Source organism: Equus przewalskii, chromosome 5, assembly GCF_037783145.1.
Source record: "Equus przewalskii isolate Varuska chromosome 5, EquPr2, whole genome shotgun sequence".
In the NCBI taxonomy this organism is placed as follows: domain Eukaryota; kingdom Metazoa; phylum Chordata; class Mammalia; order Perissodactyla; family Equidae; genus Equus; species Equus przewalskii.
Window position 1 is genome coordinate 52,899,200 of NC_091835.1, and position 24,510 is coordinate 52,923,709.

General features: G+C 39.8%; 1 protein-coding gene across 1 annotated transcript in view; it reads left to right on the forward strand.

Moving 5' to 3' along the window:
• Nucleotides 1-24,510, forward strand: part of SSPN (sarcospan) — a 104,451-nt gene that overhangs the window by 77,779 nt on the left and 2,162 nt on the right. The gene's annotated exons all lie outside the window — the stretch shown is intronic.

Here is a 24,510-nt window from a genome sequence, read left to right on the forward strand (position 1 = left end):
GCCTGTGCAGTTATGAGAGACTTGGGCTCCCTGCCTTGTAGGTGAGGATTCTGAGACTACAGGGATATAGAGTAACTCAGCTATTTGGCTTTTTCCCATGAGGCAGTCTCCAGCGGGGTTTGACCTATTTCCTCCTCTCCTCTCTCCTTGCCACAAAATGCCTTGGTGATGATATTTGGCACTGGAAATCCATCATGTGCCAACCAGGAATTGAGGTGCACCTTTTCCTTGGGGATCTCGATACTTAAAGCATCATCTGAAGCAGACAATGGCTTCCATCTCCTCATTGTCTAAGGGTTTTTCTCCCTTCAGACACCTTGAAAGTGTTGTAATCACTCTGCCCTTCCTTCTCTTGCTCCATCCTTCTCCCAGGGGAGGAAACTGAGATTTCTCTCCTCATGTGATTTCTAGTCACGGACATAATCCTGAAGTCAACACTGGTTTACCAAAGCTTATGTCTGTGCTGCCTGGTATCCTTCCCTATCCGCCTGGTTGGGCATTACCACAGCAGGAGTCTGGAGTTGCTTCCCAGCTCCCAGCATGTGACCCACACATGCCCAGAAGCATGAGGCGCAACGTTAACCTTTTAGGGGATTTTCCAGAGCAAATGAGACAGTCCATGGAGTGTTATTTATGTCTTTTCTTCTTTCCTCCTTTTGGGAGCAGCTATTTGGAATGGACAGAATAAAACAGAAGTTAAAGAACTGTCTATGCATCCTTTCCCAAGCTATAATTAAGATGGAAGCTCATTTACCATCCTGAAGATTGGTGTAATCAAGCACACGACAGAGCAAGATTTTGGAACATTTTTATCAATTTTGGAACCACAGCTCTCCCATAGCCAAATTTCTCTTCATGTCTCAGATTTCAGAGAATGGACTAAAATTTCCCGCATAGACAGGCCATCCCTCTGCTCTCTTGATTCAGTTGACCACTATTCACTGTAGCTGCATGCAAGGGGTAGGAGTGGATACATTCCAGCATGCTGGGGTTTGGAACAGCACCTCTCATCCCCAGAGAAGGGATTCTCTGTGGGGGCTGAGTTGGCAGTGCTCAAGCTTGCCTTGTGGTCGGCACGTAGGCCATCAGAAATTATCTGGGTGTCAACCTGCCAAGCTGAGGCCATCCTGGGGCGGAGAGATTTATTACCAAGAGAAGGAAGAAAAGAAGCCATTTCCTTAAGTCTGCTTTGCAGGCCACTTTCATGTAAAGGGACTCCACTGTTGCCCCAATCAGTTCAATATCTAATTCATCATTCCTGTGTTCTTTCCCAGCAGTGCAGGCCTGTCTGCTACCAGGAACAGGTGCCAAATCAGAGTGTGGAATTTTCCCAGCAGGCCCCAGGGTGTGTTGCTGCCAACGCAACTGTGGTAGGGTTGAGGAATAACGAGTGAACCACAAACCCAGAAAAGGAAGAGGAGGCTGCCCTCTTGGCGTGGGCTGACTCAGGTACAGGCTGTCCCTTGAGCAAAGATGTGGGTTGTGAAGAACCCTCCAGTGCCAAGGCTGGACAAGGCCAGGGCAGGCAAGGCTGGACCCCACAAAGCAGCTTCCCAGAACTAGGTTAATCAGACCAGGTGAGGACAACTCAGAGTGGCTACCCGCTAAGGCCACAGCAGGCTCTGCACAGTAAGAGTAGCAAAAAGCACTTGGTTGCTGGGAAAGTCCTAGAGACCTGTGTTCCATGAGCAACAGCAGCACTGAGTGAGCATCTGAAATGAGGTCTGGAGCTAAGTGGGTGCCAGGGAGGAAGCAGATCTGTGTGCCACATGGAGGTGGGACTGGCATTCAGAATAGCAGGAAGAAAGCCAGTGATATCCAAGGAGTTGCAGTCAAATGTCTAAGCCAAATGAGTAGCAACAGAGAAGAAAGTTATTTTGGGCCAATCAGTAGCAAATACATATTGGCATCATCTGATAGAGTGTGTTTCTCTTCATCTCTGTAAAGGGAACTCCACCAACAGGGCACACAGAACACCTAGACAGACAGGAGATTTGTAATCAGAGCTGGTTACTTGCCTTTACTAGTTCTGGACTCCACAATCTTGGCTGCAATTCTGAGACCACATCCAAGGTCAATGGGAATGAGTGCCATGATTTGCTGTCTGCCATGGGAACAGGAAGAGAAAGTGAAGGCACACTGGCCTTGGCCTTGGTTTTGCTTCATTTGAGGATTTCTTTAGCTTCATGAAGACAAGAAAATGATTTGTTGAAAATGGCTGAATCCATAGTTTGAAATGAGAACCATAGCTTTACATTTTACTCTACATGAATTTAAACAAAATTGTCTACTGTAAATTAAGGACACGGGGTGAGCTTTGATATGAAAATGCAGGCCTTTATCACTAAACAAAGGAACACCTGCCCTCAGTGTACCTGACTATTCTGTTCTCATAGAGTTTTGATTCATCTATTGCTCTTCTTCCATGTACATACTTTTTGATACGATTAAGATTTTTCTGGTTTGAAGTCTGAATTTAACTTCCCACTGGGCTGAAACGTAGATATCGTGACACTCTCTATATTCCAACATAAACACCCCCAAGCAGCAAAAACTTGAGACTTTCCTTTCTAAACACTATCGAGCAGGTATAGAAGGGTTGTTCTAACCAATGGCCTTTTAAGGAGATAGAACAAAGCTATTTCCTCCTATTTTTTTAAGAGACAGCAATGAATATCCAATAGTTGTATGGGGTCTAAAACCTCAGAGTTTGGGATGGTCATCTTTCAAGAAGAGTAAACAAACACTGAGTAGTCCAGGTGTCAACTACTCTGCTGGTGCATTCCTATAGATTATATCATTAAATCCTCAGAACAATCCAGAAAGGAGTCTTCAACTTCTGTTTTTATAAACGAGTATAGGAAAGTTCATATTGAACTTTGAAAGATTGAACATTGAGAGATTGAAGGTTATAGACTCATAACTGAGAGAGCTGACATTTGAACCTAGGTCTGATTCTAAACCCCATGGTGCTGCTAGATTCTATTCTCTTGATGGTGGCTCTTTTGAACTACTTGTTTCTTCAAGCACTTTATGCTATAGCTTTGCAGCTTGAAACATTAGCTGCATTCATAATTACATAAATAAACTGACTAATATAAAATAAACTGACTAATCAATTTGAGCTCATTTCCCAGTAGTTATTATTGTTTAGTATTGTATCTATAACTTAAATGTGGAAGATATTCCAACAAAATTTTTGATTCAGAGGCAGATTATTCTGCAAAGTGTATGGTATATAATAAAAGGCAAAAAAAAATACCACATGAGGTGACCTCATTGACTCCTCCTTTTCCATTTGGAGGTTTTAAAAGTTCTCAGATAATCTGTGGACATCATAATTCTTGCCTAGGAACTATGTTCATTTTCCTCTATCATTTCATTTTTTTTTCACCTCCTCATTCTCCTTCATGTGGGGTATGCAAATCTCCTCACTCTGGGATTCCCACTCCATAAGGAGCTATATTTTAAGTCATGAATAGTTCTGACACATCTGATAGAAAGATTCTGAGGCATATGGAAGTATGCAAACAAAGAAATTATTGGCCTGAGTCAGAAGTGATTAGAAAGAAGTACTCAAAGCCCAGACCTGTCCACAGGAAACCTGGCTGTTGCAAAGAAAAAACAGACAGGCAGCATTTGAGTCTGAAAACAGAGAAAATCAGAGGCTCTCCAGAAAGAGTCTTCAGAGAATAGAAACTCTTGAACAACAACAAAAAATTACTTGAGGCACAGGTGCTGTTTTTATCACCTAATTCTACTGAGAACACGGATTTGAGATGAAAGAGAAAGAGCTAAGAGATCAATGACTGCTTGTCCAGATAGTGTTGATAAAATGGATTTGGATTTGGGGCCCATTGGCTTAAGATGTTGGAATACTGGGTTCTTGGCCGTGGGTGGTTCACATTTCACATGCTCAGAAAGAATGTGTCTGCCTAGAGGCTAGACTGACAGAACGAGAAGGCTTTTAACTCAGTATAATGGGAGAGGGAGAAAAACAGTCAGCTAAACCTGGGGAAACAGTTACCATGGAGAATTGCAGGTAGAAACATGGAAAGAAGAAATAGAGTGGGAAAGGGCATGGTGAGTCACAGGTGTGATAGGGAGTAGCCTTCAATATCAGTGCATTGAGCATGGGGAATTCACAGGGGGAGCTGACCATGATGATGCAGGTATCTGGTCCTCTGCCACTGGGACCTGAGGAAACTTCAAATCAAGTGTACAACTTAGGTAGGGGATAAAGCAAGAGGCCAGGAGGTGGAGAGGCGGGAATAGGTTGTGAACTCGATCCCAGAGCAGTCTGTAGTGACTGAGTTCAAGAAGTAGTCTATGATCTTCTCCAGGTTTCCAAGGGTTACTGAGACTGCCTACTGTATGTGTGTGGGAGGTAATGAGTGAAAGGTGGCTTGTTATAAGGCCTGTAGCTGGGCCATAAACACATCACTGGACTTGATTTCATACATATCAATAAAATTGGGTGGAATGGGACTCAAAAATCAAGTGAGTTTCTTATTGACTCATTTATTTATTCAACAAATATGAATTGAGTGCCTACTGTATTTGGGTGCTGAGGATAGAGCTCTGAATGAGACAAGAGCCTTTCCATGATGGAGTTTACTGAAAAATGGGAAGAGAAGAGACAAAATATAAATAGGATAGCATTTCAATAAGTAAGAATATTTCATATGGTGATTTGTAGTATGAAAAAAAGTGATAAGATTGAGAGACTGACAGTGGAGATATAGTGAGGTGAGGAGTCAACCTTAGATGAGTAGGTGGTCAAGGTAGGCATCTCTAAGGGTATAACATTTGAATGAAGTCCTGAATTATGAGATAGATCCACAATGTGAAGGACAGAATGATGCGAGCAGAAGGAGCCACATCCTTAATGGCCCTGCAGGAGGACCCTACCTGGGAAGTTAATAGAAACAGAAAATAAGCCAGAGTACCTGGAGGATAAGTGAGAGGAAGATGGGGAAAAATAAGGATGGAGAGGTAGATAAGGCCTGATTATGTAAATATTTGAGAGTAATGGTGAGGAATTTGGATTTATTTCTAAATGCAATAGGAAGCCACTGTACCCCTGTAAGATTATCAGTGGATTTCTCAGCCAGACATTTTGCAGGCCAGAAGTGGGTGGGACAACATATTCAAAATATTGGAAGAAAAAATCCTGACAATCAAGAATACTATACCTGGCAAAGCTGTCCTTCAGAAACAAAGGAACAATAAAGACTTTTCCAAACTCACAAATGTTGAGGGAGTTCATCACCACTAGACCTGCCTTACAAGACATACCAAAGGGCATTCTTCAAACTCAAATGAAAGGATGCTAATTAACGTTGTAAAAACACACAACTATGTAAAACTTACAAAGGTAAATACACAAAGTCAGATTCTCTAGTATTGTAATGGTGATGTGTAAGCCACTTATAATTCTAGTTTAAAAGTTAAAAAACATATTAAAAATAACTATAACTACAATAATTTGATAGTGGATACACAATATTTAAAAAAATGTGAACTGTAACATCAGTAACCCTAAGTATGAGTGGGGAGAGAAGTAAAAGTGCAGAGTTTCTGTGTGTTACCAAAATTAAGTTATCAGCTTAAACTAGGATGTTAGCACTATAAGATATTTTACGTAAGCCTCAGAGTAACCACAAAGGAAAAACCCATAGTAGATGCACAAAAGATTATGACAAGGGAATCAAAATATACCACCACAAAAAGGCATCAAATCACAAAGGAAGACAGCAAAAAAAGAAAAGATCTAACCCTATAGGAGGGGATGCAGTTTAGCTGCTTGTCGAGAAGCTGTACACCCGTGTAGAAATGTATAAAGTTGAGGATGAGAACACCAGAGAGGCATATGGGTGGTTTTAAGAAGGAGAACACACTTGGGGCCAGCTGGCAGAGAGAACGCTTTCCTGACCCAGATCTCAACACAGCTTAGAAGCTTACTTCAACCAGGAGGGCATCTGCAGGGAGTCTCATTTGGCTAAAAGTAGAGCATCTGACAAATTTTTGTCTTACTCTGCTGACAGAATCATCAATCAGTAAGTGGAGGGAGAAACAGGAGAGCTTCTACTTTAACAAAGAAGAATGTCTTGGGGAAAGTGAAATTGATGGGAATTTAGAAAGAAAATGGTCTGATTCCCTTAACTGCTCTAAATGAGCCCAACTCTCCTGGTTCATGAGATCACCGAACCCACTCTTGGTGATTTTTGTGGGATTATGAAGAAAAATAAAATAATATTGGCAATAGATAAAGGTTCTGACTTCAAGAAAGAAGCTATCTTTCTCTCTGCAAAACAGCCAAAGGACTACTGGAGAAAAGGATAATCAGATGGAAAAATAAATAGTTGCAGATCTTACCCAAAGGATGAAGATTAGTCAATCAGAAGATATCTCTGGTGGGAGTTAACAGGAAGCAGGAGTAAAGGGTTAACATAAAGAAGCTATAATCCCAATCCCAAATGGCTCCCAAATATTGGGACAGTGAGCTAAATCTACCAATGGCAATAAATGGGTTAAAAAAAAAAAACACCTGTTTTTTTATTGTGTACTTATATGGATTAGCATTTTACACCTTTTTTTCTAATCCTTAAAGCAACTCTGTAAGTGGAATTCTTATCCTTACCTTATGGTTGAGGAAACTGAGGTTAGATAAAATAAAGGACTTTCCTGAAGTCTTATAGGATATGATAGAGGCAAGATTCAAACTAGGTCAGTCTCTCTCCAAAGGTCATTCCACGGTGTGACTTGTGTCTGAAAAACAACTCGGTGTGAGAGATTTGCAGTGATAAAGACAGTAGCTTTAGTTGACAGTAAGGTCATTAAGAACCAACAGCATGGTTTGGTCATCACAAAAACTAACATGATCTTAGTTTGCATCAACATAGGGTCAAAATCTGAAAAGGCCACCATGAGTCTCAGCCATATCTGTAGTATTGTCTCTGATTGTAAGTACCATGCTTGAAAAGAGACATAGACAAACCAAATTATATTTGTAAAGGAATGACTGATTTAATGGAAGCTCAAAATCACGTTGAAGTCTCATTGAAGCAACTAGGCAATTGGAGAAGGGAATACCTATAGGAAATATGATGTCTTTCCTAAAATACTTGGGCTTCCTTGTGGAAGAGAGAATAGGTTTATTCTGTATGACAACCAAGTGATAAAACAAGGACTAATCGATAAAAATGAGAAATCCAAATAAAATAGGAGCTAGCTGAAAAATATATTTGGTATATATCCTGGTATGTTTGCCAACTACTGAGCACAGATATTATGGAGGCACTTCAAGCCTCAAATGGGTGATTGTGTTACATAATTCTTATATTCCCTTCCAACCCTAAGATTCTATGATTCCATGACTTCTCGCTTTAAAAAGTCAAGTTTCTTTTTACATACAACTATATAGTTTTATAATGCAGAAATGCTATTATGTCATACCTGATTTTTTTTTAAAGTAAAGTCCGATGTCTTTCTTTTCCTTTTTTGAAATTGGATTTCTCCTTTTATTCTCCCCACTCCACTCATTTCAGCAGTTCCACAGCCCCCAGCGTTCAAATCCTAGCTGTGCCACTTACTAACGGTGCATCCTTAGATAACTCCTCTATAATAACACCTGGTTCATAGGGTTATTGTGAGTATCAATGACTTAAGACATGTGAAGCCCTTAGACTGTGCCTGGCATTTAATAAGCACTACATAAACCTGAGCCATTATTATTCCCCATGTTAACCCTTCCACGTCAACTGGCAGAGCACTAATTGACTGTAATGGCTTCATGATATTCTGTAATTTACTCAGTCCCTCTTCCTTTGATGGGTATTCTCTTTTTTCCCCTCGTACAAATAGCACTGCAATATATATGTGTACTTATGTCTTTTGTATTGCTGTTTTTATTTCTATGAGATTAAAACAGGAGTGGATTGCTGGATTGAAGGTTATATGTATTTTCAATTTTAAGTGGTGGTGCCATTTTGCCCTCACCAAATATTTCCTGCAGTAACATAGGAGTACGCTTTTCTCTACTTTCCCACCAACAATAGGTTGTAGAGCTCTTTTTAACTTTTACCAGAGTAATAGATATTAGTAAAATGATATTTCATTGTTTCTTTAACTTACATTCACATAATTTTAAGAAATTTGAGCACTCTGTCATATTGGTTAGCTATTTACTCATTTTTCTATTGAGTCGTTCGTATTTTTCTTGTCAACTTCTAAGAATTCTTTGTGTACCATAAATATTAACTGCTTTGTGACTTCCCTTAAAATAACCTAGGTTCCAACCATGGGCACAGGCACGTTTGGCTCCCTTCTGCACTGTCATTTCTATCTGAATCATTCCCCCTCTCCTCTCCTGAGTTCCTGGGATGGAGACTGGCCTGCGAGGAAGTAAAGCCTCCCACAAGAACAGGATGGGGCTCAGGTGCAGAGAAGGACATTACCCTAGAGTTCATGAGAGAAAGAAACAAGAACCAAATGGTAGGGCGAGCAGCATGAGAGATTAATCTGCAGAAGCCAAAGACACAGGATCAAAGTCTGGATCTCAGAGCCATGAATGTGGAGCCAGAGAGATGAGACCAAAGTGTAGGCAGGTCAGGGTGAACGGGCAGTGGTGTGGTCCATTTGCTTAAAATACCCATTAATGTTTGAAACTTGTTTTTATGGACCAGCAGGAGTATAATGTGCTGGGTGGACCTGGCTTCAAATGCTCAGGCAGAGATAGATAATTTGCTTGTTTAAAACTCTTTATTGAAGCCTTAGTGCCTAAATATCAGAGTCCCAGGTAATTTAACTTGATCTTCAAGGTCTTCTAAAATCTGATCTGACCTTTCCTTCCTCACTTTGCACTCTCTATTCCTTTATTGCTCCTCAAATTCCTTTCATCTTCTGGCTTTCGCCAGGAATGCCTTTCTCCCACCTCTCCTGCTGTACAAACTCTATTCATTTTTAAAGCCTGTTTCTCTGAATACTGTTCTGACCACTCTAGCCTGATGTGAACTCTCCACATGCTGAACTCTCACAGTAATTATTATCTGCCCACGCATTTGGCAACTGGTCATCGTCTCCTTGAGATCCTTTTGGAAACACATCCCCCACCAAGCCAGCTTAAGCAATAAAGAAATTTATTATCTCATATAGCAGGAAGCCCTGAGTTAGGACAGGCTCCAAGGTTGATTCAGGGACTCAAATACGTCATTGAAGGACCCAAGTTTTCGCCACTCTGCCTTCCATGTCTGGTTTCTTCATTGTCACAAGATGGCTGCCCAAAGTAGGTAGGGCCACACTCTTCTTTGTTTAACATCAGCAGAGAGTGGGAACCCTCTCCCTGAGCAATGGCTATCGGTTTCCTTCAATCTGCTTGAGCCAGCATTGATCACATGCCTACTGCTGGACCAATAACAGTAGCACTAACAGTACTAGTAACAGTAGGAATGTTGCGTGTTCATTGTCTTTACTAATTAGGACTGACACTTGGTCTGGGGAGAGTGTCCTCTTCCCCACCTGGGAGGAGTGGATACTTGAATAAAGTTGGGCTTCTGGTAGGAATCAAGAAGGGGAGGAAAGAATGCTGTGTAGTCATCAGTTGCCCTATGACAAGTGTTTATTATCTTGAATTGCTATTTATACCTTTTCTTGTCACCTTTTCACAATTTTTATATCTTTTCTCCCCAGGTAGATTGCAAACACCTTGAGAAAAAGCCTATATCTTACAGTATGCAATCCCCAAATGACTTTCTTGTAGATGCGTCAGTAAATATTTATTGATTGAATGTGACTTCTCTGAGATTCACCTACATTCTCCACCTTACTAGCACCACAGAAGAAGCAATTGAAGCTTTTTTTTCTCTCAGTAAGGAAGGTTGGCCCTAAGCTAACATCTGTTGCCAATCTTCCTCTTTTTATTTTCTCCCCAAAGCCCCAGTACATAGCTGCATATCCTAGTTGTAGGTCATTCTAGGTCTTCTTTGTGGGACGCTGCCCCAGCATGGCCCATTGAGCAGTGTGTAGGTCAGCACCCAGGATCCAAACCAGTGAACCCCAGGCTGCCAAAGTGGAGCACGTGAACTTAACTAACGGGCCACGGGACCAGCCCCCACGATTGAAGCTTCTAAAGTTCATGTGATAAACACAAAAATATAAGGCTTTGGGGACCCCAAACCCAGAAAGCTGGAGGTCTGTTTGGAACAATGTTGTATTCTTTCTCTCACTCTTCCCCAGGAATTACATGGATCAAAAGAGTAAGACCAAGAAGACTGAACATTCTCTAATGCAATAGATCTCCTTGTCCTTGACGCTTGCATTTGAGTACACTTCATGGCTGAGCACTACAAAGTTTGCGTTAGCTACAAAGCACGCTTTTTATTACATTCCTTTCAGGAAAGACAGTGATCACAAACATTGACATTTGACATATTTCATTCATTCATGCATTTAACAAACATCTTTTCTGAATACTTATTACCAAGTTCTGTACTAGGCACAGAAAATATAAAGTTGGATAAGAAATTATTCCTGCCCTCAAGTTGCTTATTAGTAGACACACTATGACTTCTTCAAATTTGGTAGCAGTTATTTCTGTACAGTCACTGGGTTCAGACCTCAAACCATCACCTGGGTGTCTGCTCTAGAACTAAGTATTTTGCTGTGGACATTTTTGCTGATTTGGGTGGTAAGAAGAAAAAGCACAGTTTCACCCTCTAATCAATGTCTAGCCTAAGGTGACTCACTTAACACAGCTTCTACATCAGTAAAATGGGAATTAATACTACTAGCCTACTTCTAGCACAAGCTATAAAACCCATTACCCATGTGTGAGGCATAATTCTGACAGCCTAAGCTGGAGAATATCATTAACCATAGTATGGTAAGATTGGGTGAGGTGGTTGTTAAGAGGTTTCTGAATGAGTCAGGCCTCTGGCTCTAAATTTATTAATGAGTCATTTTCCTTGCCTAGCAGACACTGTGGCAGAAAGTGAAAGAAGAAGCCATTTCATGTCTGTTTTTAAAAAATGTATTCTGACCCTTAAGCCACCAAAGTAGATTTCAACATATTTTAGTGTTTTAGACCTAATGCTTGTCACCATGACATTCCCTGGTACCTCTCAATTTGGAAAAAGCAAGGGAAGTCTTTTATCCAAAAATGAGGAAATTTGGTTCATCTCCTCCCAGGAGTTTCAGATGATAAATTCCTAGTGCACAGACACGGCATCTATTACCTTGTTCTGTGCAGCACTTAAATTCAAATCTGATTGTCCCAGCCTCTACTAAAAGCTTCTTAATGACAATCATGATGACAACTTGTTGGCCTCACATTCATTTGCCTTATATGACCTTACTGGCCTTCATTTCTAGCCCGTACCAGCTTTCCACCTGCATAGCTGTATCCTGGGTCTCTTTGTAGGAGATCTCCCGACCAAGATCTCAAATTGGTCCTTTCATCTTTCTATTGCAACCTTCTCATCTAGTCTCTCTTCCATTCATTCATAAGAACTAAAAGTCCTCTCTACCCTTACCTAGTTTCAGTCACTCACCCTTCCTTTCTACCACTCCAGCACATGGGTGTCCTTCTAACTCCTCTCGTTGTTTCATTCAGCTTGGGCTCCATGGTCAGCTCTTATAACACTGTCCCCATCGTCCTGGACTCCTCTATCTGTTTGGCATTTTTCTGTGTCTATTATGCCAACCCCAAACCCTGGTCTGCGCTCAGTATGTTCTCTGGACCTGCCCTTGCCAATCTGAGACTGTGGGATAAACACTCAAAATCTTATGGGATTTGTCTTCTGCAAATTTGCACTACAAACTTCAACTAATCTGCAACAGCAGGGTGATTCTTAAATTCTGTCAGAAGTCTTAAACCATTCCTCCCAGTCAGCATTTCCAAATGCTCCGTCTTCTTCAAATCTCTAACCACATCATCCTTGACTTTTGCAAATAAATTAATTTGCAAAGATCAAGGCAAGTTAGCCTTCTTAATCTATAGAAAATATTAATTCCTTTCCATAATTCCTCCTTCCTTCTTCTCTTTCTCTGTGCATGTCCATATGTGTGTGTGTGCACATACTTCTCTATATCTATCTATCTATCTATCTACTATCTGTCTATCTATCTAATCTATCCTCCTTACGACATCTGTCTTGGCTCAGGCCTCGTGGTAGACCTGGAGATACACTGTTCAGATCCCCCTTGAAGGGATGACTTGCTGCCCAGGTGTGGGCAATGTGATCAGCTGACAGTCTTTAGTGTCAGTCTCAGAGGCAGAGTCACCTCACCTGATCTCACATCCTCATAGGAGTGGCTCACATCTATGACTGAGGAAGGCAAAAAGAAAAGTCCTATCAATTTCAGCCGACTGCAGGATGACTGATGAGCAATCCTAGCTCTTGGGCTTCCTGCCACATTCAAGTTTCTCTACCTAAACCTGTTCCTTCATCCTTCCTTTACAGGTGTTCATCCCTAATATATGTCTTGACCCCAAACTCTTCTCAGTATCTCAGTATCTCTTTCTGGAGAACCCAGCCTAGGAGCGGTCCCAGAAAATGGGCAGTAAGTTAGGTTTTGACCGCCAGCTGGCAGTGAGGAGACAGTTGCTGGTGGAAGGTGAATCACAGGTAGCCCCTGGTACAAGGTGTTTATCCAACGGTTAAAACTTTTACCAGGGTGAATTGGGAAGGTGTACTGGTGCAAGAGAATGCACTAGAGGGTGCGATGTATCAGGCATTTGAGACATATGGAGGAAAGAGTCGCTATAAGGATGATGATATTGGGTAGCCACTGCTGAATAGCTATCCAGCAGATTTCTGCTCTGCAGAAATATAACAAACAGCTGAGAAATGGTCAATTGAAAGCTGAGTGTGAAATCCAGAGGGTTCTTTGTTTGCATGCAGAAGTCCTCATCTCCTGCGACTGTGAGTAGAGAAAGAGCCCAGGACTTGATAATCTGAGTGACTGAACTTCAAAGATGGTAAAACTCCCGGGCAAGGCAGGCCTCGCCTCTTATGCCAAGGTCAGGACCCTGCTCGGAGAAACTTGGGACCCAATGCATCTGGGTGGATTTGTATTTCTTTTATGGCATTTGTAAGATTATAATTCTGTTACTTGTTTATTTGTCTGTTCCTCCCATTAGACTGTGAACTCCTTGAGTGTTAGCATGGTTTACTCATTGTTGTCTCTCTCTCCTTCATCCCACAGCCCCCATGCCACTCATAGTAAACTGCCTGATACGTAGTGAATGCTCAATGCAAGTTTTCATGGATAACTCTCCAGTATTGACTTGGGATTATTTATTCCTCAACATCCCTTCTCTCATCTTTGCTACTGAGTTCCAGAGGGATATGGGTTCCCTGTTTAAGGCTAGCCTATCTTGTTTTAAAAAATTTTAGTTCCTATTTTTCTTTATTAAATAAATTTGATGTGTAACATTGTGTACGTTTTAGGTGGACAATGTGTTACTTTGATTCATTTATGTATTGCAATATGATTGCTAATTATTGTCTATATCCATTATATTGTTCACTAGATCTCTATGGGTTATTTGCTACTCATTACAAGTTTGTACCCTTAAACACCATCGATCTTATCCCCTCTGCTCATCTTCTGGTAGCCACCATTTTACTCTGTCTTTCACAGGTTTAACTTTTTTAGATTCCACATATAAGTGACATTATACAGTACTTGTCTTTTTCTATCTGACTTATCTTATTTAGCATAATGTGCTCAAGATCCATCCATGTTGTCACAAAATGGAGGATATCTTCCTATCTCATGGCTGAATAATATTCCATTGTGTATAAGTACCACATCTTTTTTTTTTAAAGATTGGCACCTGAGCTAACAACTGTTGCCAATCTTCTTTGTTTTTTTTCTGCTTTTTTTCCCCAAATCCCCCAAGTACATATTGTATATTTTAGTTGTGGGTCCTTCTAGTTGTGACATGTGGGATGCCACCTCCATGTGGCCTAATGAGCAGTGCCATGTCCGTGCCCAGGATCCGAACTGGCAAAACCCTGGGCCACCGAAGCGGAGTGCGTGAACTTAACCACTTGGCCAAAGGGCCGGCCCCTACCACATCTTTTTTATCCATTCATCAGCTGATGGGCATTTGGGTTGTTTCCATATCTTGGCTATTGTGAGAAGTGCTATGATAAACATAGCTTATCCTTTTTGACTTGTGATCTCCTCCCTTTTCAGCGTCTTCAGTCTTTTCCTCTCTATTAAATGCCCTTCCACATAGTACTTAGCACCTACTGAACAGGTGCTCAGCAAATATTTGGTTAATAAATTAATCTTCCATTGTTTCTCTCCATAAGTCTTCCCCATTGATAAAGCTGGTTCCTCAACCAGAACCATGATCAGTCTCAACCTACACCAATACCCATACTGCTGTTCTCTATCTGTTCTAATCCCACAGGATCTTGTCCAAGTTCCACAAGCAGGAGTGGGCACTAATAAAGGGCAATATGTCCAGAGCAGGGATTTGTACTAGCAACAAGAAAGTATCTCACAGGCCAGGGGCTAGTCAAACAAATGTGGACATTTGCAAGTGGGCAACTGGAAGATTCAGGCTGTGAGGAATGGGTACTATCAACAAGGAGATTTCATTCTCCCAATATCTGGGAAATACTCTTTTGGTCTTTATCTGTAGCGAACCTCTCCTCCCGTTCACTCTCACCCTGTTTTCTCCCTTCTTCTGTGGGGCTTAATCATTTTCCATGATATAAGCCTATGTTCTTATCCTCAGCTCCTACTATGATCCTCATGATAACTCCACTACAACCCCCACCTTGACACCACTAGCTGGCTATTTAAGGAGCTGATGATCTTGCTACTTGCTAGCCATCCCTGCAAGATAGGGGCTCCAGGCTCTTTGTCTAAGCCATGTTCAACTTAAAAATTTCAATGTGCTCAAGGGTCTGATGGCCAAGTAACTATCAAAAGTCAGTTGGTTTGAGAGATGGGAGAGCCTCTTGGAAAATAAATCAGTTTGGGGAAGACAAACTCATAAATGTCATCTATGAGCACTGGGTCAGTGTCACAGGAAAGAGGCAATTTTGACTTCAGCAAAATCTTTACTGCTGAAATCATGTCATACCTATTTATCTCCCCTCTATCTTACCTCCAGTCCCCCCATGTCCATTCACTTATACCGGGGCCATGGAGAAAGGCCCTGGTATAAGTAAATAATATGATACTTATATTATAACAGAATAATATTGTACTAATTATTTTTAAGTCTAAGAAACCACGTGATATCTGGAGATATCAGAGTGGAGCATAACATTAAATACCAAGTTTGCCCATTTCCTTTTGGAGAAATTAACTCATTAGAGCAAAGCGGGCCTTTTTGTCTGTGAAGGGGTAACAGCCAAGGGGGTAACACTAGAACCGAGACTTATTGAAGGCCTGAAGACCCAAGGAAACCCTGTGTCCTTTGTGTTCTTCAGATATAACTCCTTCTCCCTCACCAGCCCATACTGTTGAGCCCTGAGAGGGGCTCTATGTGGGCTGACCTGTCTCACTATTACATTCCCAACACCTGTTTCAAAGACCTTCCTTGGCACCTCCACTCTCTATGATATCTGCTCTTTTAGAATGTCTAAAATGCTTATGGTCTGTGTTTAGTCAGAGTTCTCCAGAGAAACAGAACCAATATGATGTGTATACATATATATATATTATAAGGAGTTGGCTCATGAGATTATGGAGGCTGGCAAGTCCCAAGGTCTGCAAGGTGACTTAGCAAGCTGGAGATCCAGGAGAGTCATTGGTTTAGTTCCAGTCTGAGTTTCAAGGCCTGAGAACCAGGATAGCCCATGGTGTTGCTCTAGTCTGAAAGTCAGCAGATTCCAGAACCAGGAAGGGTCGATGTTTCAATTCAAGTCAGAAGGCAGGACAATGTCCCAGTATGAAGGCCATTAAGCAGGAAGAATTCTTTCTTACTCAGGGGAGGGTCAGTCTTTTTGTTCTATTCAGGCCTTCAAACTGCAACTGATTGGCCAAGGTCCATTCACATCAGGGAGGGCAATCAGATTTACTCAGGATAACCATTTAAATGTTAATCTCATCCAAAACACCTTCATAGAAACAATCAGATTAGTGTTTGACTACTATCTGGGCAACCTATGGACCAGTCAAGTTGACACATAAAATTAACCATCATAGTGTGTTCTAACAATTTGGCCTTGAATTACTATGTATATCCGGATGGCTTACTTATTGGGGGATGTGGACCCTGGTGTTTGAATTATCTGTAGTATCCAGCAGAATGCTAGGCCCGTTGTGATTTAGACAAATCTGTTGTAACAATAAACGATTTAAGATAAGGGCTAAATGTGAAATAAGAAAACATTGACTTAGTGACCTTGCATTCGGCTTCTTACTCTTCACTATGCTCCTTATGGCTTTCTTCTCCCTCTCCCAGGGCACCCAGCCAACATAATTCACTCTGGCTGCTCTAGTGTGAAACCTCAGTCAAGAGGTGAAACCCTGCCTGAGAGATGAAAACCAATTTGGGAAATACCTTATGTCTTTGGTATTTTCTTCTTCATTCTTGGATATGAGTTTTTCCCTGCTCAAAAGTGACCATCTCATGGTGTGTTCCCATAGGGTCCTTGCTAGGTCACAGGCAAGTCTGAAAAGCTACCTTGAGATAAGATGCTGATGGCCTGCGGTAGTTGAATAGAAAGCTTTGGTTTAAATAGCAACCTTGACCATGCAACTCATTCAGATTAAACATACTTATATTGAGTATCTTCCCTGTTTAGATAATACAGGGCCCTGTGTTGGGTGTTTCCACGTGTTATATCATTTGTTGATTAGAACACCATGAAAGGTGGCATCCTTACATTATAAAGGAAAAAACAGAGCTTCAGAAAGGGTAACTTATTTGCTGAAAGTTAAAAAAAGCTGAATTCAAACCCAGGGGCAGTGTCCTGTCCACTTGCTAATGGAGAGCTTCCAGCTTCTGCAGCAAATTGATGATGCTTTTGACCCGTGGAACATGTTGTATCCCTTACAGTGTCTGTCCTTAATCTGGCTACTCATTAGCAAGGCCTAGATGAGCACCATCCTTTTATCCAACATAAAAAAGGTAGAATACCACTTTTCTATATGTTCTACATTATTTTCAAAACAGCCATTCAATTGTATTTTAAAATGAATATCAACAAAATTCTTTTATTTATCTGTAGTTACTTTGTTGTTCTCTAGCCTCGGTTATGTGGCAACAGACTCCTGGAGCAGCATGGGTTTCAAAGCCCTCCCAAAAAACTAAACAAACCTTCCAGAGAGTCCTTTTCAAGACTGAAAATGCAAGGCAACATATATACAGCACATGGACATTATCGTCCATCTTCTGCTTTGGAAAACGCTTACTTAGTACCTCTGATCCTCTTACTAAATCTCAGACTTCTTGGTTTAAGATAAGTTGCCTTGTAGTTAAGCTTTTGAAAGAAAAGCTTGTTTGCTTGGTTTTGTCCTTTGCTCATTATTGTCTATAACATGGTCAATTGTAAACCTTAGACTATTTAGAGTCTTAAAAACAAGTGGATACTTCTTCCTAACACCATACACAAAAATTAATTTTATTAGCCGTAAAAGAAAAAATTGATAAATTGGACTTCATAAAATTAAAAACTTCTGCTCTTCAAGAAAGGAAATAAAAGGCAAGCCACACATTGGGAGAAAATATTTTCAATATACATTTCTGAGAAAGAACTTGAATCTAGGATATTTTTTAAAAACTCTTGCAACTCAATAGTAAGAAGATAAACAACACAAGTAAATATGGGTTAAATGTGAACAGGAGGTTCCCAAAAGAAGATCTATAAATGGCCAGCAAGCACATGAAAACATACTTAATATCATTAGCGATCAGGGGAATGAAAATTAATACCACAATGATATCTCATACCCATGAGAATACTAAGACTAAAAGGACTAAAAATTCCAAGTGTTTGTGAGAAGGTAGAACAAACGGATCTCTTGTTGGTGGGAGTGCAAAATGCTATAGTAACTTTGGAAAACAGTTTGGCAGATTCTTAAATGTTAGGCATAAACTTATCAAACCACCCAGAAATTCCACTCCTAGGTATCTACTCAAGAGAAAAACACGAGTTCACAAAAAGACTTATAGAGAAATATTCATACAGCTTTATTTGTAAAAGCTTTCAAAACAACCCAAATTACCACCTACAGATAAATAAATAAACATATTAGGATCTACCCATAAAATGAAATTCTTAGCATTAGAAAGGAACAAACTACTGACACATACAACAAGATGGAGGACAAATCTCACACACATTATCCTAAGCAAAATCATTCAGATAGAAAATATTATATAAAGTATGATTTCATTTCTATGAGGTTCTAGAATTGGCACAATTAATCTATGGTGATAGAAATCAGATCAGTGATTGCCACGTAGTTGTGAGAGGGGACAGGCGATTATAAAAGGGCATGAGGGAATTTTCTGGGGAAATGGAAATCTTCTACATATTGATTGGTGAGGTTGTTACATGATGTATATTTTGTAAAAAGCCATAAAATTGTATACTTAACATATGTGAACACTAATATACAGCTTGTAACTCAATAAATTTGATTTTAAGTGGATAGACACAATATTAAATATATTGGTATCTGTATATGCATTTTATCAGAAATATACATAAAAATGTATGTTCAAAGACAGAGATTGTCAGAGTGGATCAAAACATAAGACCCAACTATATGTTGCCTAAAAGAAACCCACTTAATGTTTATATAAAGACACAGATTAAAAGTAAATAGTTAGGGAAAGATATACCATGCCAACACTAATCAAAAGAAAGAAGAGGGGGCCGGCCCGGTGGCACAGTGGTTAAGTTCACACGTTCCGCTTCTCGGCAGCTGGGGTTCGCCAGTTCAGATCCCAGGTGCGGACATGGCACTGCTTGGCACACCATGCTGTGGTAGGTGTCCCACATATAAAGTAGAGGAAGATGGGCACGATGTTAGCTCAGGGCCAGGCTTCCTCAGCAAAAAGAGCACTGGTAGTAGTTAGCGCAGAGCTAATCTTCCTCAAAAAAAAAAAAAAAGAAAGAAAGAAGAAATAGCTGTATTTCAGTCAAGGCAGACTTTAGAGCTAGGAAAATGATCAGGGAAAAAGAGGAGCATTACATAATGATAAAGGTGTCAATTCTGTAAGAAGACATAACAATTCTTAACGTGTATGTGCATAACAACAGACTGTCAAAACACACGAGGCAAACTGATAGAAATGCAAGGAGAAATATATGAACCCACTACTATAGCTGGAGACCTCAACAACCCTCTATTAGAAATGGACAGATCCAGTAGGCAGTAAATCAGTAAGGATATAGTTGAACTCAACTACATCATCAATCAACTGTATATAACAGACTTCTATAGACTACTTCACCCAACAACAGCAGAATACACATTCTTCTCAAGCTCACATAAAACATTCACCAAGATAGACATCATGCTGGGCCATAAACCACACATTAACAAATTTAAAAGAATAGAAATCATACGATATCTGCTCTCAGATCACAATGGAATTAAACTAGAAATCAATGACAGAAAGATAGTTGGAAACTCTGAAAATACTTGAAGATAAAAAAAAAAAAACACTTCTAGGGGCCAGCCTGATGGCGCAGTGGTTAAGTTCGCTGTTCTACTTTGGCGGCCTGGGGTTTGCTGGTTTGGATCCCAGATGTGGACCTGTGCACCGCTTATGAAGCCATGCTGTGGCAGGAATCCCACATATTAAATAGAGGAAGATGGGCATGGATGTTAGCTCAGGGCCAATCTTTCTCAGCAAAAAAAGAGGAGGATTGGTGACAGATGTTAGCTGAGGGCTAACCTTCCTCAAAAAAAACAAAAAACAAAAGAAAACACACTTCTGAATAACACATGGGTCAAAGAAGAAATTTCAAGAGAAATTTAAAAATATTTTAACTAAATGAAAATTAAACCACAATTTATCAAAATTTTAGGAAGCAGAGAAAGCAGTGTTTAGAGGGAAAGTTATAGTATTGAATGTAGATACTAGAAAAGAAGAAAGATCCAAAATCAACCATCTAAGATTCTACCTTAGCAAACTAGAAAAAAAAAGAGAAAATTAAATCCAAAGGAAGCAGAAAAAAAGAAAAAATAAGAATTAGAGTAGAAATCAATGAAATTGAAAAGAGGAAATCAACAGAGAAAACCCATAAAACCAAAGACTGGTTCTTTGACAAGATCAGTAAAATCAATAACCCTCTAGCCAGGCTAACTAAGAAAAGAAGAGAGAGGACACAAAGTATTAATATCAGAAGTGAAAAAGGGGACATCACCACAGATCACACAGACATTAAAAGAATAATCAAGGAATACTATGAACAACTGTATGGCCTCAAATTTGATAACCTAGATGAAATGGACCAATTCCTAAAAAGGCACAATCTGCCAAAACCCACACAAGCAGAAGTAGACAATCTGAATAGGCTTATATCTATTAAAGAAACTGAATCAATAATTAATAACCTTCCAAAATAGAAAGTACCAGACCCAGATGGTTCACTGGTAAATTCTACCAAAAATTTAAGGAAGAAATTATACCAATTCTCTACTATCTCTTTCAGGAGATAGAAGCAAAGGTACTACTTCCTAATTCATTCCATGAAGCCAGCATTGCCCTAATAACCAAAACCAGACAAAGACATTACAAGAAAAGAAAACTACAGATCAATATCTCTCATAAACACAGATGGAAAAATCCTCAACAAATATTAGCAAGTTGAATCCAACAATGCATAAAAAGAATTATACACCACAACCAAGTAGGATTTATCCCAGGTATACAAGGCTGGTTCAATGTCTGAAAATGAATTAATATAATCTACCACATCAGCAAGCTAAAAAAGAAAAGTCACATGATCATATCAATAGACACAGAAAAAGCATTTGACAAAATCCAACACCTGTTCAGGAAAAAAACTCCCAGTAAACAAAGAATAGTGGGAACTTCCTCAACTTGACAAAGAATGTCTACAAAAAACCTACAGCTAACATGGTACTTATGATAAGAAACTCAAAGCTTTCCCCTTAAGATCAGGGACAAGGCAAGGGTGTCTCCTCTCACTCCTTTTCAACATTGTACTGGAAGTCCTAGCTAATGCAATAAGAGAAGAAAAGGAAATGAAAAGTATACAAGTTGAGAAAGAAGAAATAAAACTCTCTTTGTTTACAGATGACATAATTATTATATAGAAAATTCAAAAGAATCAACAAAAAAATTATTGAAATTAATAAACAATTAGAACAAGGTTTCAGGATACAAGGTTAACATACAAAAGTCAATTGCTTTCCTATATACTAGCTGATATCCAATGAACACATGGAATTTGAAATTAAAATTACTATACCATTTGTATTAGCACCCCGAAAAATGAAATACTTACATACAAATCTAACAAAATATGTATCAGGTCTATATGAGGAAAACTTCAAAACTCTGATGAAAGATACCAAAGAAGAACTAAATAAATGGAGAGATATGTCATTTTCTTGGATAGGAAGACTTAATATTGTCAAAATGTTGGTTCATCCCAATTTCATCTATAAATTCAATGCAATCCCAATCAAAATCTCAGCAAGTTATCTTGTAGATATTGACAAACTGATTGTAAAGTTTATATGGAGAGGCAAAAGACCCAGGATAGCCAACATAATATTAAAGAAGAACAAAGTTTGAAGACTGACACTATCCCACTTCAAGATTTACTACAAAACTACAGCAATCAAGACAGTGTGGTATTGGTGAAAGAACAGACAAATGGATCAATGGAACAGAATGAAGAGTGTGGAAATAGACACACATAAATAGTCAGCCAATCTTTGACAAAGGAGCAAAGGCAATACAATGGAGGAAAGATAGTCTTTTCAAATGGTGCTGGAATAAGAGGGCATCCGCATGCAGAAAAATGAAGCTAGACATAGTCCTTAGACCCTTCACAAAAATTAACTCAAAATGGATTGCAGACCTAAATGTAAAACACAAAACTATAAAATTCCCAGATGATAACATAGGAGAAAAACTAGATTGACCTTGGGTTTGGCAATGACTTCTCAGATACAACACCAAAGGCAAACCCAGGAAAGAAAGAATTGATAAAGTAGACTTCATTAAAATTAAAAATTTCTTCTCTGCTAAGAACACTGTCAAGAGTATGAAAAGATAAGCCACAGACTGGGAGGAAAATATTTGCAAAAGACATATTAGATAAAGGACTGTTATCTAAAGTATATGAAGAACTCTCAAAACTCTACAATAAAAAAAAAACCAACTTGATTTAAAAATGAGCCAAAGACTTTAAAAGACACCTCATCAAAGAAGATATACAGATGGCAAGTAAGCATATGAAAATATGCTCTACATCAAATGTCATTGGGGAATTGCAAATTAAAAAAATGAGATATTACTGCACATCTATTAGACTGGCCAAAATCCCAAACACTGACAACATCAAATGTTGGCAAGGATGTGGAGCAACATTCATCACTGGTGGGACTGCCAAATGGTACAGCTTCTTTGGAAGACAGTTGGCTGTTTCTTATAAAACTAAACATATTCTTACCATATGATCCAGCAGTTGTGCTTCTTGGTATTTACGAAAACTAATGTACACACAAAAACCTGCACACAGATGTTTATAGCAGCTTTATTCTCAATTGCCCAACTTGCAAGCAACCAACATGTCCTTTAGTAGGTGAATAGATAAACTGTGGTACATCCAGGCAATAGAATATTATTCAGCGCTAAAAAGAAATAGGGTGTCTAGCCATGAAAACACATGATAGAAACTTAAATGCATACTACTAAGTGAAGGAAACCCATCTGAAAGGCTGTATACTGTACGATTCCAAGTATATGACATTTTGGAAAAGGCATGTAACGGTTAATTTTATGTGTCAACTTGACTGGCCACAGGGTGTGGGATTAAATATTATTTCTGGGAATGTCTGTGAGGGAGCTTCTGCATGAGATTAACAATTGAATGGGTGAACTCAGTAAAGTAGACGGCCCTCCCCGCTGTGGGTGAGTGGGCATCATCCAACCTGTAGAGAGCCTGAGTAGAACAAAAGGTGGGAGAAGGAATTTACCCCTTTTTGCTTCTGCCTGTTGAGCTGGGAGAGCTCATCTCATCTTCTCCGGCCCATGGACTGTGATATACACCATCAGTCCCTCGGGTTCTCAGTCCTTCAGACTCAGACTGAATCACACCATCAAATTTCCTGGGTCTCCAGCTTGCTAATGGCAGATTGTGGGACTTCTCAGCCTCCACAATCACGTGATCCAATTCTTCATAATAAATTTTCTATCTATATCTATCCTATTGGTTCTGTTTTGCTGAAGAAACCTGAATACTACAGGCCAAATTATGCAGATAGGAAAAAGATTAGTGGTTGCCAGGGATAAGGAAAGATAGGGGATAAATAGGCAGAGCACAGAGGTTTTTTAGGGTAAACTACTCTGTATGTTACTATAATAGTGGATACATGTCACTAAAAATTTGTCCAACCAGGGGCTGGCCCCGTGGCCAAGTAGTTAAGTTTGCGTGCTCCACTTCAGTGGCCCAGGGTTTCACCAAGTTCGGATCCTGGGCACAGACATGGCATCACTCATCAAGCCATGCTGAGGCAGCATCCCACATGCCACAACTAGAAGGACCCACAACTAAAAATCTGCAACTATGTACTGGGGGGCTTTGGGGAGAAAAAGGAAGAATAAAATCTTTTAAAAAAAAATTTGTCCAACCCATAGAGTACACAGCACCAGGAGTGAACCCAAAGGTAAACTATGGACTCTGGGCAATAAAGGTGTGTCATTGGATGTTCATTCACTGTAACAAATGTACCACTCTGCTAGGGGATGTTGCTAGTAGGGGAGGTTACACATGTGTGGCAACAGGCAGGGTATGGGAACTCTCTGTACCTCCTTTTAATTTTGCTGTGAATCTAAAACTGCTCTAATGAATAAAATCTATTAAAAATATTTATGTTTGTTGTGGTAAAGATGTTCTAAGAATGCTGCTTGCAAGCTGCATTCAGATCAGTGTTATTTCGGTAAACGGAAGTGATATCCATTCTGTAATGCATGTAGTGAAGTGTTTAGAACACCTGCAATAAAAGTATTTTTAAGAATACTGACCAAACAAACAAAAAATCTTGTTCAAAGATGTTCATCACAGTGTTATTTTTAATAACGAAAAACTGGAAACTACCTAAATGCCAAGAATTAAAGGATTGGTGTATAAAATAGAGGACTTTGGTGTGATGGGTACTTTGGCGTTTACAACTAGGTTTCCCACTCTGGCCCCACCTGCCCTCCAGGTCCTTGTAAAGGTCTCCCCAACCCAAGTATTTCCGGGAGTTGCTAAAGTTCTCTCCCAGGAACTCCTGAGTCAGTCTATTGGATACAATCACATGTGAATTTTTTGCCCTTTT